Raw genomic sequence first — 16,169 nt, 5'->3', positions numbered from 1 at the left:
ATTAAACTTTCAAAGCCAGTGAACTTAAAAATTTCCTGGATATTCTGGTACCATACAAAGACTGTACAATTTCAACTTAAAATTCTAAGTCTACATCAGTTACATATTTTAAGTTAGAATCACATGGCTTTTACTTGAATAGGCTAAATCTTCTTAAACATTACAAGTACATAAAATGCCTGATTTGCCCAGGTTCTTTATAAGAAAATATGGGCTACTTTTAAACATTTCTAAAGTTAATTAGAAATTTTTGCTGGGTCAAAAGATGTTATCCACTAAGGAACAAGGTTATCATCCCAGTGAAATGAAGTTACTTTTGACCAGAAATTTTGGCCACACATGAGCTCTGGAAAGGCAGAGAGCAGGGCAATTCCGCTCACACCCACTAAGGAAACCATTATATCATCTTCTCAGCATGTTTGAGGCTGCAAAAAGAATCTGCATTGACATTTAGAGTTGCTATGTCAATGATTCTATAACTCCAAGGGGTGGTCATGGGTCCCTGACATTACCTAATTCTTCAGTTTTCTCACCTAATTCAGCAAGCACCCCCCTAGGCTGAGTACCCCACTAAAGTCTTTGTTTCTTGAATGCTTAAAAGGTATGTTCATATTTTCCTGCCTAGGTGTAAAGACTTTTGAACTTTACAGGAATTCTGCATTCTTTCAATGGTCTCAGGACCACTCAATACTTCCAGATATTAAAATGATATTCAACTGAATTCTGGAAATCTCACATGATTTGTCTGATTTGTGATCACAGCACACAAGGTCCATTCTACTGGTATTAAATACCATTGGATTGTGTAGAAAATATTTTAGAAAGGTGACTAAGTTTGTGATCAGAGTAGATCTAGTGTTGTATTATAAACGAGGAAGAAAACAGTAAGGTGGGAGGAAGGGATGGGAGAAGAGAGAGTGACAGACACAAGGTTTGTGCCTGATTAGGGTTTTACCACCTAGAAGTGGAAACGGGTCTTGATTCTAAGCATCCCAGGGCAGCTTGGAGAAGGGAGAGATGCCATCTCCTTACAACTCACAGGGCTCACAGGGTGTGCTTGCACAGACGGACAGGCCACCCACCACTCATCTCTGATTGTGGGTTCTGATTGATCTGTTTCTCTCGCCTCCCTGGAGATAAGCAATTTGCTAGCTGGTCTTTGGCAGGCTTCCTCTGCAAGCCATCCTCCTTGTGATCCTTTAGTGTGCTAGCCAGGGGTCATTCGAGTTTTCTGTTATTACCCAGGAATATGTGCAGCACAAAAAGAGAGCCTGAATCTTGCCACAGAGAACCTGGCTCTGGGGGTGACTGTCTGGTGGGCTTCAGGATGCTGTGGCTGCGGATGTGGGTTGCTCTTTTAGCATGACAGTTGCTGCTGCTAAAATATTCCTTCTTGCGTCTCAGACCTTCCTTCCTTCCTGCAGAAGTACATCCCTTAAGGAGTTCCTTAAGTGAGGGTCAGTTGCTGGTAAAACTTCTCCGTTTTTGTTTTCTAAAAATGTCATGTTTTCACCTTTCTTCTGGAATTATAATTTATCTTGGCATAAAATTCCAAGTTGATGGTTATTTTCTCTCAGCACTTTAAAGATAGCATTCGGTACAAAGAAAATTCAACGGGGAAAGAAGCATCTTTTCAACAAATGGTGCTGGGACAACTGTATATCCACATGCAAAAGAGTGAAGGTGGACCCCTACCTCACACCATATACAAAAATTCACTCAAAATGAATCAAAAGACTAACTGGAAGAATTAAAGCTATAAAGCTCTTAGAAGAAAAATATAGTGGTAATTCTGCATGACCTTGGATTTGGCGATGGATTCTTTGATATGACAGCAAAAGCATGAGTAGCAAAAGAAAAAATAGGTAAACTGGACTCCACTAAAGTTAGAAACTTTTGTGCTTCAAAGAACACCATCAATGAAGTGAAAAGACAACCCATAGAATGGGATAAAATATTTGAAAAACATATACCTCATATGGGTCTAGTATCAAGAATATATAAAGAACTCTTACAACTCAATAAAAAGACAACCCAATTAAAAACAGGCAAAGTATTTAGAGAGACACAACTCCAAAGAATATACACAAATGATCAATAAACACATGAAAAGGTGCTCAACATCATTAGCCATGAGGGAAATGCAAGTCAAAGCCACAATGAAATATTACTTCACACCCACAAGCATGGCTATAATAAAAAAAAAACAGATAATAATAAGTGTTGGATGTCCCTGTGGGTCCAGTGGGTAAGACTCCATGCTCCCAATGCAGGGGGCCCGGGTTCGATCCCTGGTTGGGGAACTAGATCCTGCATGCATGCCACAGCTAAGAGTCCACATGCCGCGACTAAAGATTCTGCATGCTGCAACAAAGATCCCGCGTGCCGCAACTGACCCAGTGCAGCCAAAATAAATAAGTGAATAAATAAATATTAAAAAAAATAAGTGTTGACAAGGATATGGAGAAATTGGAACTCTTTTTTAAAAATATAGAATACGGAATTCCCTGGTGGTCCAGTGGTTAGGACTCTGCACTTTCCTGCCAAGGGCCTGGGCTCAGTCCCTGGTTGGGGATCTAAGATTCCACAAGCCATTCTGTGTGGCCAAAAAAAAAAATTTATATGGAATATTTCATGAATTTTCATGTCATCCTTGCACAGGGGTCGTGCTAATCTCTGAATCATTCCAATTTTAGTATGTGGGCTGCTGAAGTGAGCACAAATTAGAACTCTTATACATTGCTAGTGGAAATGTAAAATGGTGTAGTTGCTTTGGAAAACAGTTTGGCAGTTCCTCAAAATGTTAAACAAGAGTTACTCTATGACCCAGCAATTCCACTCCTGGGTATATTCCCAAGAGAAATGAAAACATATGTACACACAAAAACTTGCACATGAATGTTTATAGCAGCATTATTCCTAACAGCCAAAAGGTAGAAACAATTCAAATGTCCACCAACTGACAAGTGGATAAATAAAATGTAGTATATCCATGCAATGGAATATTATTTGGCCATAAAAAGGAATGAAGCACTGATACATGTTACAATGTGGATGAACCTTTAAAATATGCTAAGTTAAAGAAGCCAGTCACCAAGGACCACATATTGTATGATTCCATACATATGAAACGTTCAGAATAGGCAAATATATAGAGATAGAAAGTACGTTAGTGCTTGCCAGGAGCTGTGGGGAGAGGGGAATAGGGAGTGACTACCAATGGGCAGTGAGCTTTTTTTTTTTTTTAATTTTTTGGCTGGACCGTGCAGCATGTGGGATCTTAGTTCCCCGACCAGGGATCGAACCCACACCCCTTGCATTGGAAGCATGGAGTCTTAACCACTGGACCGCCAGGGAAGTCCCAGTGGGTTTCTTTTTAAGGTGATGAAAATGTTCTGGAATTAGTGGTGATGGTTGCACAATTTTATGAATATACAAAAACCACTTAGTTGCACACTTTGAAAGAACGAATTACATGGTATGTGATATATATATATTTATTTTATTTTTTATTTTTTAAAATATTTTTAAAATTTATTTATTTATTCATTTTTTTTGGCTGTGTTGGGTCTTCGTTGCTGCATGTGGGCTTCCTCTAGTTGAGGCAAGCGGGGGCTACTCTTCATTGCAGTGCACGGGCTTCTCACTGCGGTGGCTTCTCTTGTTGTGGAGCACGGGTTCTAGGCACGCGGGCTTCAGTAGTTGTGGCGCGTGGGCTCAGTAGTTGTGGCTCGCAGGCTCTAGAGCGCAGGCTCAGTAGTTGTGGTGCATGGGCTTAGTTGCTCCGTGGCATGTGGTATCTTCCCAGACGAGGGCTCGAACCCGTGTCCCCTGCATTGGCAGGCGGATTCTTAACCACTGTGCCATCAGGGAAGCCCCTATGTATTTTTTTTAAAAGGAGCATTTTACAGTCTTCTGGTTTCTACTATTGCTGTTGGAAACTATGCTGATATTCCAATTGTCGTTTTTTTTTATAGGTAATTGTCCTCCCCTCCACCCAGGCCACTTTTAGAATCTTTTTGGTTTTTTTTTTTTTTGGTTCTACAGTTTCACTGTAATGTGTCTCAGTGTGGATTTCTTTTTATCCTATTTGAATTTGTTGGGCTCTCTGGATCTGAAGATTCATATCTTTCATTAATTTTGGAAAATTGTCAACCGTTATCCCCTCAAATATTACCATTCTTCTATTTTTTTTCCTTCTGAGACTCCAATCAAACATTTATGAGACTGCCTCATTCTGTCCTCCACATCTAGTAACCCCTCTTTTATATTTTTCTTCTCTCTTTCTTTGCTGCATTCTGGGTAATGTCTTGCAACTTTGTATTAATAACTTCAACTGCTTTCTCACTTGCATGCCTAATAGCATCTCAACTATAGCACATCCAAAACTAAATTCCTACCTTCCCCAACCTGCTCCTCCCTCAGGCTTCCCCATCTCAATAAATGGCAATTCCATTTTTCTAGTTGCTCAAACCCAAAGCCTGGTGTTACCTTCCCCTTTGCTCTTTCCCTCACACCCCATATACAATCTATCAGCAAATTCTATTGCCTCTACCCTTATATCTTATATGTAGAGGAGAAAATGCACCCATCTGTTTCAGAAGGAAGAGCATCAGCCAAAAAGTGAAATTGAGACCTAATTTCTTAGCAGCAGAACTGGAGGTAAGAGAAAGCTATGTTTTTGACTAGATATTCCTCTCTGGGTCCTGAACACAAACCTTTGATCTGCAAAGGACATTCTTCTGGGGTTGCAGGAGGGGTCTATCTCCTCAGTAGACCAAACTACAGACCAGAGAACTGTTTGGGAAGCAGAGAATTAGAATAAACAAATTCCCATCAAGCTACGGAGGCCTGATAGACTGGTATTCTTCACACCAGACCTCTGTCTAAAGAACTCGGACCAATCATCCAGAATTAGTCATCTTCAGCCTCCCATCTCAATATCTAATTTCTTATATCCCAGAATTCTGCTTGAATCTGGTCTCTTCCCTCAATCCTCACACCCATACCTTGGTTTGAGCCTCATCATCCCTTTCTAGGACTCATGCAGTGGCCTTCTCCTTGGCCTGCCTCCAATCTTTCCCCTGCTACTTCATCTTCCACCCTCCCACCAGAGTCATTCTCCTAGAAAGACTTTGTCTCATGCTGCTTCTCTGTTGGAAAACCTCCTTTGGTTCCCCAGGCTTTGGCATCAAATCAAAACGCCTCAGCCTGGCACTCACATTGCACGCACCCTATGCTCCAGCCACTCTGAACCTCTCTCCACAACCTCTACAACATTTGGTGTCCTTGGAGATGTGGCTTCCTCCGCCTGAAAAACTCTTCAGCCCCCTGTCTGCTTGGTAAGCACTTACTTGCCTTTTAAGAGCTAGCTCATATGTCACTTCCTCCAGGAAGCCCTCTCTGGCCTCCTCCAGACAGTGCTCCCCTCTCTTAAAGGAATGAACACACTATATTGCAATTATTTGCTTGCACCTACCTCCCCTTTGACATCTGGAGCAAGCACCTTGAGGATAATGACCCTGCTTATTTGTCTTTTCATCCCCAGAGCCTAGCACAGTGCTGGGCTCAAGCAAGGTGCTCAGAAAGGATTTGATGAACGAATGAATGAGTGCATGAATAAATGAATGACTGACCATTGTGGTAGACTGCCATTTGGTGATGCCTAATGAACCTCACCCCACTGTATTCATGCCCTTGTGTAGTCTCTCACACATTGACTCCGGGCTGGGAAGTGACACCTGTCAATTTCAGCTCACAACTCAGTGGGCAGAAGTGATCACATGGCCCCGTCCAACTTCAAGACCGAGGGGAAAGGGGTGGCAGGCAAGTGTGATGCCAGCGCTCTAAGTCAGGACTGATTAAACATTAACAAATTCTTATTCTTTGGCTCTCCTAGTCCTAGATTTCTACCTTTCTAATAATGACAAACATTTGTATAGAAATTGGCTTCATGCAAAATATTCTCACATATGTGATCCTTGCCAGAATACTCTGAGATAGATAGCGTTGTTGTCACCATATTTTATAGATGAGGAAACTGAGACATGGAAAACTCCTCAATCCCCCAGCTAGTTAATGAGGAGGTTGGGGTTCAAGCTTCAAAGCCAGACTGTTTCCTTAGCCACAGCAGCCTTAGATTTGTCACAGTCCAGGCATGTTATCAGGAGGACTTCTCTGGAAGAGCAAATACAGTGAACAGACTGGGCCTGGGTTAATTTTTAGGAACATCCCCAATTACTCTTTCTTTCTCTTTCTCTTTCCCTCTCCCTCTCTCTCTCTCCTAATTCACTTAAATAATTACAAGACAGGGAATTCCCTGGAGATCCAGTGGTTAGGACTCCATGCTTCCACTGCAGGGGGCATGGGTTTGATCCCTGGTCGGGGAACTAAGATCCCACATGCCACATGGCGTGGCCAAAAAAAAAAAAAATTACAAAACGTAGAAAGACAGAGAAGGAGAGACAGAATCTGCTGATTGGCCAGCTTGGGTCATATGTCCATCCCTGTAATGAGAGGACAAGGTCACGTCATTGGCAGCCGCACAGAAAGGAAGGGTTCACTCATAAGGAAGAGGAATGCTGTTACCAGAAGAAGATGGCCAGGCATGCTGTGCAGACAAAACCCAGAGATGCCCAGTCTAAGTTTGGAATTATTTTTTTAAGATTTATTTATTATTTATTTATTATTTTATTTATTTTTGGCTGTGTTGGGTCTTAGTTGCAGCAGGTGGGATCTTTTGTTGCGGTGCGCAGGCTCTTCACTGTGGTGTGCGGGCTTCTCACTAGTTGTGGCGTGCAGGTTTTCTCTTCTTTAGTTGTGGCGCACCGGCTCCAGGGTGCGTGGGCTCTGTAGTTGTGGCGCGTGTGTTCCAGAGCATGAGGGCTCTGTAGTTTGCTGCACGCGGGCTCTAGTTGTGGCATGCGGGCTTTAGTTGAGGCACGTGGGCTTTAGTTGAGGCACGTGAGCTCAGTAGCTGTGGCATGTGGGCTTTAGTTGCCCTGCAGCATGTGGGATCTTAGTTCCCTGACCAGGGATCAAACCTGCGTCCCCTGCATTGTAAGGCGGACTCCTTACCACTGGACCACCAGGGAAGTCCCTAAGTTTGGAATTAGAAAGTGTTGTGGGGACTTCCCTGGTGGTCCAGTGGTTAAGACTCCATGCTCCCAATACAGGGGGCCCAGGTTCGAACCCTAGTCAGGGAACTAGTTCCTGCATGCCGCAAGTAAAGATCCCACATGCCATAACGAAGATCCCGCGTGCCGCAACTAAGACCTGGCGCAGCCAAATATATATATATAAACAAACAAACAAATAAACAAATAAATAAATGAAAATGTAATGGTTTGAATTGTGTCCCCCTCACCCCAAAAGATATATTGGTGTCCTAACCTCCAGAACCTCAGAATGTGACCTTATTTGGAGATAGAATCTTTACAGAAGTAATCAAGTTAAAATGAGGCATTAGGGTGGGCCTTAATCGAATATTACTGGTGGGGACTTCCCTGGTGGCGCAGTGGTTAAGAATCTGCCTGTCAATGCAGGGGACACAGGTTCGATCCCTGGTCCGGGAAGATCCCACATGCCGCGGAGCAACTAAGCCCACGTGCCACAACTACTGAGCCTGCGCTCTAGAGCCCTCATGCCACAACTACTGAAGCCTGTGTGCTCTAGGGCCCAGCGTGCCATAACAACTGAGCCCATGTGCTGCAACTACTAAAGCCCGCGCGCCTAGAGCCCGTGTTCCACAACAAGAGAAGCCACCGCAGTGAGAAGCCCACATACCGCAACGAAGAGAAGCCCCCGCTCGCCGCAACTAGAGAAAGCCCAGGCGCAACAACGAAGACCCAAAACAGCCAAAATAAATTTAAAAAGAAAAGAAACTTATAAAAAAAAAAAAAAGAAGAATATGACTGGTGTCCTTAAAGAAAGGAGAAATTTGGACATGGAAACATGCATATAGGGAGCTGGCCATGTGAAGATGAAGGCAGAGATGGAGGTGATGCTTCTACAAACCAAGGAACGTCAAAGAGCGTCAGCAAACAACCAGAAGCTAGGGGAGAGGCCTGGAACAGATTCTCCCTCTCACCCTCAGAAGGAACCAGCCCTGCCAACACCTTGATCTTGGACTTCTGGCCTCCAGAATGGTGAGACAATACATTTCTGTTGTTCAAGTCACTCAGCGTGTAGTCCTTTGTTACAGCAGCCCTAGCAAACGAAAACACCAGGCTGGACAGAGTGGGATTCTGACAATGGTTGTTATCGTCACTCTCCACCTCTGAACCATTTCTGCCTCTTCTCCTGTGCCCTTTGCCCATCAGCTCCTACATCAGTGTTCCTCCCCAGCCGCTCCCTCTCTGTCCAGCCTCTAGCCAGCAAGACCACTGTTCCCAAAACACTGCTGTGTGTGTGTTTGGATCCCAGAATCCTGCTCTCTCCAAAGCAAAGAGCAGCCCTTCCCTAAGGAGGGGTGGGAGAGAGTGTGGCTGTCTGGGCCTTACCCATGTGGGTTGTCCTCTGTGTCACTCACCTCCAGATTGGCTGGGGGTTGAGGGGGAAGGCTGGGAAGGGAGGGTGAGTAAAAATCTGAGATGGGAAAAGGGGAGACTGTGAAGCAGGATTTCGATTCGGCTTCCTGATGCCTGGTAAGCTATCACAGGATGAGGAAACCACACTTTCTAGTGTCACTATGCACTTCGAATGCTCTTCGTTTCCCTTGAGAATCTCCTTAGGTTTTGACAAAATTCCTTTGGATAATTACAGCCCATCTGAAAACTGCTAAAGAAATGTAGTGGGGCTGCAGGTGGTGATGGGGACGGCAGAGGGCAAAATGGCCCAGAACGGACAGGACCTTGCACTGTCTGACTTACTTGGGGAAAACTGGAAAGATCCCATGGCCTGAGTAACATAGAGCTGTTGGAAGGGGTGGAGGCGGGGGAGGCAGCGAGCTGCTGGAACAGCCTTGTTACCTAAATTCCGGAAGGGGCTCACTCTTTTCTAGAAGGTCTAAGAGAAGACCCAGTCCAGGCAGAGGACCAGGGCTGCGTGAGCCCAGAGAAGGCCATTTAGCTCAGTAGCCAGGCAGAAACGGCAGATATCGGATCGCTTGCTTTCAGTGGCAGTTCTGTCACCCATTAGCTGGGTGGCCTTGGTGTGGTGGGCACGGTGATGTGAAGGGGTCCAGGTCCCCCTTCAAGGGAGGATGTGTCACCCCGGCTGCTATCTGCAGCGCTATTGGCAGACAGCCCTCAGCCTTTCAAGGTTTCCTTGGCTCCAGAGACCTCGCCAAGGTCACGGCCTGCTGGGGCGGTCCCCATCCACTGACTGACGGCTGCTGGAGTAGAGAAGTCCGGCCACCTCGGGGCAACTTGGGACAACTCTGAAGGGCCATTCTCACTCCAGAGCTTACCATGGGGGTGGCTGAGGCTGCCACGGGGCCTGCATCACAGCTGACTTCGGCCTCTGGCCTCCCTCCCCGGCTTCCTTCTCCTCCTCTTCCAGGAGACTTAACAAACACCCCACGTGCTCACCTCTGTCTCAGAGTCTCCTTCCTGGGAACCCAACACCCAACGCTTAGGTGAGTTAATTTACCCCCCCTTCGCCTGGCTTCCTTCATCTTCGATGTAGCTGTGGCACTGCCTTCTTGGAGGTTGATTACGCAGATTAGATGAGACACCGCCTCACCGTCCTGGTCCTGTTCGGGGCGGGGCGGGGTGGGGAGCCGCCAGGACCTGGGAGTGACTCTCATTACTATGCTTCGAGGCTGGAGCCCGCTGGTGGGAAATGACAGCCAGCTGCTGCAAGGGGATCGTCTCATGCTTTAAACCTGTACCTAAGTGAGGGCTGCCAGGCTACGCGTGTTCCTCTGGTAACACGTCCTGTGGTTGCCCGAGTCCCTCCTGCTGTGCTAAGGCTGCTGGTTCAGCTGCGCGAGCTCACTTGGGGGTGTGACAATCCACAGTGGCGTGACAAGCTACAAGGTGGCCGCCGAAGCGCCACCACAGCCCTGAAGGGAGGGGGCGGGGAAGCTGGGTCCTCAGGGTGGGGAGCCATCTCTGCAAGAGACATTTCTCATTTCTTTTGAGCCCCAGGCGGTAGTGGTCTGGAGTTAGGGCAGGGGAGCTCTGTTCCTCAGGGGGCCCAGCAGGATCGGGGCATCTGTAAGCACCAGCGCCGGCTCTAAGCACCCCCGATCCCTTTGAATGTGGCAGCCACGAGAATGTCACCTTGTGCTTCAAGCAGAGCACATCACGGCCTCCTCTTAGGAGGTCCTGGAGGGCAGGGGACTCCAGAGGGGCCTGCGACTCTTCTGGCCTGGGTGATCACCCCGTGGTGGGCTAGCACTGGCTTACAAAATTATTATTTTTCTATTACGAACTCATACAAAATTCACCTTCAGTCTGGCCATCGGAGAAAAAGGTAAAAATACAGATAAGTGTATTACACACATGCGTGCACACGCACACATGAAAAGAAAAAGACAAAAGAAAAAAAGTAATTTGCTATCCTGACACCTAGAGATAAAAACATGACGTTTGGGGGGCATCCCCTTACATACTTCATTCTTTATATTTTCATGTCAATATGCAACAGAGTCACCTATACCCCTTTAGAGTATGTCAACTGAACGCTATACCTTCCCAGAGCGAGAAAGCAGTTTCAATAACAGAGGCGAAGATTAACAGAAAATTACCAGCACCCCAGAACTCTCCTCCCCTAATGCTTCTGGGAGCAACCAACCTCCTGATTTCTAATGCCATTGATACAGTTTTGCCTATTTTTAAAGTTTATATAAATAGAATCATATAGTATAAAAAAAGAAATTAAAAAAAAAAAAAGAAATAGAGACGATTTGGTCCACGAGTTCACTCAAAGAATGAACTTCAGATGGAAGCCACAAATCTATTTCCTCAGTTGCTTTCAATTCAAATGTGTCTCTCCAATCTTGTTAAGTGATACCAGTGTCGAGGGTACCTCTTTTTCACAGTGTATGGCCCCGACACGCTAGCGAACTACTATAGCAGGAACTCACCACGAGAAACAGGGACCTTGCTGTGGAGGATTTAGTGTTGAGATTCCAGGATGTTGCCGTCCAAGTTATTTTCAAGGGCGATTTTGTCTATTGGTGATTTTCTCTCATTGCCTGTCTTTAGAAGCCACCTCCTCCAGAGGGTGCAATTCCACTGCACATCTGTTTACAACACTCAGGATGTTTTCAATGTTCCAGTAAGAACTCAGATGCTGAGACGTACATCCTGGTCCATAATACAGGGGCCCTCTTGGCCAGTCATTTCGTTAGGATAAATTGCTAGAAGTAGATGTGATGGTTCATTTCATGTGTCAACTTGACTGGGCCCTGGAAGGGCCTGGATATTTGGTTAAACAATGTTTCTGGGTGTTTCTGTGAGGGTGTTTCCAAATAAGATTGGCATTTGAATCGGTAGACTGAGTAAAGCAGGACCCATCTCTCCCTGCAATGTGGGTGGGCCTCATCCAACCCATTGAGGGCCTGAGTAGAACAAAAAAAAAAAGAGAGGAAGGGAGAGCTTGGCTCTCTGCCTGATGTGAGCTGAGACATCGGTTTTCTGCCGTGGGATTGGGGCTTACACCATGGGACTTCTTGGCCTCAGAATCATGTGAGCCACTTCCTTATAATAAATCTCTTTTATTGGCCCCTCTGTGTTCATTCTCCCTATCTTTGTCCACTACCTTTGAAGTCAGAGAGAATCAGTTCCAACTCAAGTCCCACCTCTTACTCGCCCCCAGTTTCTGAACCTCTCAGAGCCTTAGTTAGTTTCCATGTTGTAAAACGGAGTCCCCAACACTTTCTACCCTGAGGTTTTTGTGAAGATTAAAAGCAATTAGCACAGTGCTGATATAGTAAAAACACATTTAAATGTAATTTCAATGACTATCGAATGAATATATATATATATATATATTCTCCTCCTATTGGTTCTGTTTCTCTGGAAACCCTAACACTGACCCTAACCATTCCCCCCAAGAACAGTGGTATGGGCTTACAGTCCCACCAACTGTGTAGGAATGTGTCTTTTTTTTCCTTTTGCTTGCCGACATTGAGTTATCACTCAAAACAATATCAGGGTATGCTGTCTTTTTAAAAAATATGTGGTCCACATACTTGGTACGTCATTCAAGCAGTGCAAAAGGGTTTACGGGTGAAAGTAAGGTGGCCATCTCTATCCCCCAGTCCCTTAATTCTCTTCCTGACAATTAACTGTTAACCTGCACTGTCCATGTGGCTACCGAGCATGTGACATATAGCTATTTCGAATTGAGATGCACTATCAGTGTAACATACACCCTAGATTTCGAAGACGTAAAACACAACACAGAATGTAAAATGTCTCATGAACAACTGTTCCTACGGATTAGATGTTGAAATGATATTTTGATATACTGGGCTAAGTAAATATCCTATTAAAATTCATTTTACCTGTTTCTTCTTTTTTTTTTCAATGTGTCTACTAGAACACGGCTCCCCAAACCCTGGGCCGCGGACCGGTAGCGGCCTATTAGGAACCAGGCCGCACAGCAGGAGGTGCGCAGCAGGCGAGCGAGCGAAGCTTCATCTGTATCTACAGCCGCTCCCCATCGCTCCCCATTGATCCCCATCGCTCGCATTACCGCCTGAAACACCCCACCCACCCCGTCCCTTCCGTGGAAAAATTGTCTTCCACAAAACTGGTCCCTGGTACCAAAAAGGTTGGGGATCGCTGTACTAGAAGATTTTGAGTTATCTCTGTGGCTTGCACTCTACTTCTATTGACTAGAGCTGTTCCATGCATACTGAAGTGTTTGCTTATAAGGCCTTCCTCCCCCTTTTATTTAACCCAAATGGTGGCATCTCAGGCATGTGGCAGGAGAAGCACCCAACTGCGGCTGTGATTTGTACATTGCTGGGTGCGGCTGGGCAGCTCCACTGGCTAAAGCTAAACCTCTGCGGGCTGGGTTGCAGGCGAGATCAGAAAGCCAAAGCACTGGGGGAAGTTCCCTGCTGTCCTTGGGCCAGGTCACCAGGGGCAACTGTCCCCTCCCAGGCTAGAGGGCCTAGAGGGCACCTCAGGGCCAAGGTGCAATCTTGCCTTTGGAATATCTGTAATATTTTAGCTGCCCTAACTCACGCCTTTCCTTTAAAAACAAAATAAAATTTAAATCCCTTATTGTCCTCTGGGCCACTAAATTGTCAGCCTGAGGCTGAGGGTGTGGCGGGTATGCGCCTTCATATTTTCTGTCTCACGTCAAAAGGTTTTGTCAGGCCAAGCCTCTGACATCCAGGGAGGCCGAAGTCAGTTCGGCCTAGGAATATGAGGTAAGCTGTGTATGTCAAGATCAGTGAAATGGAAAAACAAATGATTTTTTTATAATTGGCGGTGCTTTGCTGCGAGGTTACATTTTGTCCCAGAAAATACAGGTTATTGATTTTCCCCTCTGTATATACAAATCCATTTATAATCCTACTATTGCAGAAAAGTAAAAACTAAAGGAAAAAAAAAAAAAAAGATCGAAAAAAAAGAAAAACAATTTGGCTCCCAGGGAAACGATACAGGAAACTAGAGCATGTGAGGATCCCATTAAGTTCCAGGATGAAGCAGGGCACGTTTGGAGTGTTCATGCAGGAAAGACTGGCAAGGAAAGATCAATTGAAACCATCTGTTTCTAGAAGAGGGCCAGGTGCCACCCTGACAGATGGGCACGAACGCTAGCCTGGCACAGGGCCAGCTGACGCCCGGCCTAATGGCAGAGAGCAGGGTCTCTCCTCAGCATGTGTGGCGACCACCCAAACCTGGTCAACGCGGGGCCGCAGGCGCCTGTAACTCCTGTTCTCTTGCGTTCTGACGTGGAATTCTGCACAGTGCTTGGGGCCGGAAGTGGACCTGACCATAAGGACACAGGCAGGGGGTGCTGAGGGCTACTCACCTATGTGTCCTCTAGGAAGAAGTACACTTGAAAAGCAAGTTGCCCGTTAGAGCTTAGTCAAAAATTTCCCATGACCTCTGGCCTAGGACTGTTCCAAGAGGTAGGGATGGGGAGTAGGTTGGCATAGCTTGGTATTGCCAGTTGAAAACCTTTTCTCTCAAAATGGATGTATACACTGATGACATTTACTGTTTTGGCCTTCTCTTTCCAAGAAAATGATTTGAATCCATTCTCACCTGTGGTAGCTCACACGGCCACAATTCTCACCCCTTTCTTCCATGCCCTTGGCCATGTGACTTTGCCGTGCCTTCCCACAGTGGGTGGCTTGATCTACCCCATCTCTGGGTGCTGGGCTCAGCCATGTGACTGGCTTAGGCCAATGGGCTGTTAGCAGGCATGTCACAGAGGCTCAAAATGGCCCATCCAGGCTTCCCTGGTGGCACAGTGGTTGAGAATCTGCCTGCCAATGCAGGGGACACAGGTTCGAGCCCTGGTCTGGGAAGATCCCACATGCCACGGAGCAACTGGGCCCATGAGCCACAACTACTGAGCCTGCGCATCTGGAGCCTCTGCTCCGCAACAAGAGAGGCCGTGACAGTGAGAGGACCGCGCACCGCGATGAAGAGTGGCCCCCTCTCGCCGCAACTAGAGAAAGCCCTCGCACAGAAACGAAGACCCAACACAGCCAAAAATAAATAAATAAATAAAATAAATTTATTTAAAAAAAAAATGCCCATCCATTGGAACTTACTCTCTCTTGGGTATGTGCCATCTCCATGACAGTATGCCCGAGCTAGCCTGCTGGACCGTGAGAAACATGTGGAGTGGAGAGGAGCTGAGGCCAGCCACGATCAGCCACCAGCTAGCCATGAGTGAGTCCGGCTGAGATCAGCAGAGCTACCTAGCCAGCCATCTCGTTGCATAAGTACTGAGCTTTGAGTTGTTAGGTGGCGTTGCTGTAGTAGAAGCTCACTGATACAGTCAAAAGTCTAGAGGGCCTGAATTAGCCTTTGGTACACACAGGAAGGGGAAATCCATTTTTCACCTACTTTCCAGCCCAGGCTGCCCCACTGATAATATTTATAGAGGAATTGGTGCAAATTTGTCTCCAATTGCAGCAGCCTCAACAGTGGAATCCTGGGAGATTTTGGTGACCCAGAGCAGTCATAAATTAGGCCATATTGGAACTATGTACGATTTTATAATATAATCACCCATAAAACCTTAAGAGCTCCTTTAGAAAAATGTTCAAAATTCACGCGTGGGCAAAAAGCTCCATATGTGTAACTAGAGCCAGCTAATGTTTGTTTTAGAAACATCTCTATTTCCTGACTTGAAAAGTTCACCCTTGCAGACTCAGCAGGGTAATAACATTGGTATCTGCATTAATGTCCTGTACCTCTAACGAGAATCTCTTGCATCCACGTAGAAGTAATTTCAGGAGTTCTCATAGCAGGGTTGTAATTCTTAAATACTTAAGATATTATGTATGTTGTCTCTCCTGATGAATAGAACGTTTTTTCATCTCACTGTTAACAAACTTAGATTCTCTCAAGTGATTGAAAAGCTCTCTGCAAGCCTATAGTTCTATAAAACCTCTAAGTAATAGCAACAATAAAACCTTATTAGCCATTTCGGGCTCTGAATCAAGATTTTCAATCCTTGGCATCTAATTAAACGTTTTACATTTTAAAGGAACACGTAGCATTATACCTCTCTCCAAATGCTTCCTTTCCTGATTGGGATTAGAAAATTGGTCAAGACTTTGTATGAGGTGCACAAATGAAACTCAAAATAAAGATGTCTTACGTATTATTGCTTTCAAACACGAGTGTCCGTCCTGGCTGGTACTGCTAATTGCAGGTGGAGGTTGAGGTGGGCCATAAGAAGCCCATTGCTTCTGAATAATGTACAGGCACGCCAGGTGCTTTAGGGATGCTAGCTTGTTAAATAAAGTCTCACCCCTGCATTAGGAGGCAGATATAGCATGATCCCTAACTTATGGAGCAATGAGCAGTGAAGGCCAGTAAGAACCTTCGAGTTCAGGCTTAAAACTCATTAGCCGTAGAAGCAGAAGCGCTCAGTTTCGAAATCCCAGATCCTCATCTGCCTTCTTCTGTAACCCCCGTCACTTATAACCTGTGACCAATGCGGTCACCACCGTGGCTACCGGATGCTTACAATGTGACCGGTCCAAACTGAGAGGTGCTATGTCACATAGGCACCAA

General features: G+C 45.7%; 1 non-coding gene across 1 annotated transcript; it reads right to left on the bottom strand.

Annotated features, from left to right (window-relative positions):
- Positions 1 to 2,616: 2,616 nt before the first annotated feature.
- Positions 2,617 to 2,720, bottom strand: LOC118889303. Its single transcript, XR_005018451.1, has one exon. It is a non-coding gene; the product is annotated as a U6 spliceosomal RNA (small nuclear RNA).
- Positions 2,721 to 16,169: the final 13,449 nt, after the last annotated feature.

The sequence above is a fragment of the Balaenoptera musculus genome, chromosome X, assembly GCF_009873245.2.
Source record: "Balaenoptera musculus isolate JJ_BM4_2016_0621 chromosome X, mBalMus1.pri.v3, whole genome shotgun sequence".
Classification (NCBI taxonomy): Eukaryota; Metazoa; Chordata; class Mammalia; order Artiodactyla; family Balaenopteridae; genus Balaenoptera; species Balaenoptera musculus.
The sequence above is the reverse complement of the archived record's forward strand: the minus strand, read 5'-3'. Positions and strand labels throughout refer to the sequence as shown.